This window comes from Chrysochloris asiatica, unplaced genomic scaffold, assembly GCF_000296735.1.
Source record: "Chrysochloris asiatica unplaced genomic scaffold, ChrAsi1.0 scaffold00002, whole genome shotgun sequence".
Classification (NCBI taxonomy): domain Eukaryota; kingdom Metazoa; phylum Chordata; class Mammalia; order Afrosoricida; family Chrysochloridae; genus Chrysochloris; species Chrysochloris asiatica.
Window position 1 is genome coordinate 30856976 of NW_006408520.1, and position 1736 is coordinate 30858711.

The window sequence follows — 1736 nt, forward strand, 5'->3', positions numbered from 1 at the left end:
AGTGCAGCCAGAGTGCTCCTTGGAGGACAAGATGGCCAAACTTCGTCTCTCATACTTTGGACATATTGTCAGGAGGGACCAGTCACTGCAGAAAGATATCATGTTTGGTAAGGTGGAGGGTCAGTGAAAAGGAGGAAGACCCCCAATGAGATGGACTGGCCAAGTGGCAGCATTGATGGACTCAAGAGTGGTAATAGTAGTGAGATTAGCCCAGGATCGGGCAGTGTTTCATTCTGCTGGGCATAAGGTCTCTATGGGTTGTTACCAACACGATGGAACCTAACAACTATAAATGCAAAGTCTGTTTGAAGCGCAAGGTCAGTGGTTCAAATAACTTAACAGCAACAAAAAAATGCTTGATATTTTTAATGGTATTTTAAATTATAAATATTTGATTTTCTCTTTGTACTGATATATCTAAATTCAGCTGAGTTATTATAATCTGAATTTCAGCAATATTACCAAATTCCTTATAATTATAGTAATTTGTTTTGTTGTTGTTGTCAGGTGCCATGGAGTCGGAACTGATAGTTGATCCAAGAAGAATGAAGTCCTTGACAACATCAATCTTTTCTCCATTGATGAGAATATATATAATGATAATGATATACATAAATACAATAATGAGTTACTGTATTCTGAATTTCAGCAATATTACCAAATTTCTTATGATTATAGTAAATTTGTTTATAGACTTTAAAAAAGTTTTTAGGAATACTATATAAACATCCATTGAAAATCAGAACATGGCAATAGTAGTGAGGTTGGCCCAGGATTGGACATTGTTTCGTTCTGCTGTGCAAAAGGTCGCTATGAGTCGGTGCTGATTTGATGGTACCTAACAACAGCAAATATCACTGTCACTTAACAATAACAACAACAATAATAGCAACTTTGTTACTTTCTCTCCAGTCTTCATTATTCTTTTATTTTATTGCCTTACTGAGTGGAGAACCCTGGTGGCGCTGTAGGATAAGCTCTGGACTACTAACCAAGAGGTTAGCACTTCAAACCCATCAGTGGCTCCATGGTACAAAGATGAGATTTTCTGCTGCCGTAAAGATTTACAGCCTTGGAAACCCCATACAGGGTCCACTCGATGGAAGTGTTTTTTGTTTGGTTTGGTTTTGGTGCTAACAAAGATCTATAATGAAATAATACTAGTGAGCATCTTTATTTGTTTTCAATTTCAGGGAAAACAATTTTAATATATCACCATTAATTAAGTATGCTATTTGTGATATATGTATATATGTGTGTATGTATGTGTGAATCCTTTATCAGGATTAATCCAGTTTTTTAAAGTTTGCAGTTGTAAAGTTAAGTGGAGGTTACATTATATATATTTTTCTGTACTGTAGAGATGATTAAGGATCATGTGATTGCACAATGGTTAAGCACTCAACTGCTACCCAGAAAGTCATTGTTCAAATCTACCAGTTATTCTGTAGGAGAATGATGTGACAGTCTGCTACCACAAAAATCCTACCACCCTGCTACCCATTGTCGTCCAGTCCATTCTGACTCAAAATATTCCCTATGAAACCTTACTGGGTGGCCAGCTCTACTCTGTCCTGTGGGATCATTGAGTATGATTGTGTGGCATGAAATACTGAGATAGATAATGATCTGAATTTTTTTCTTTTTAATATGTTAATGTGATGAATTACATCGATTTTCTTATATTAAAGCATCTTTGTATTTCTGGGATAAATTGAACCTGGTCATCATGGTGT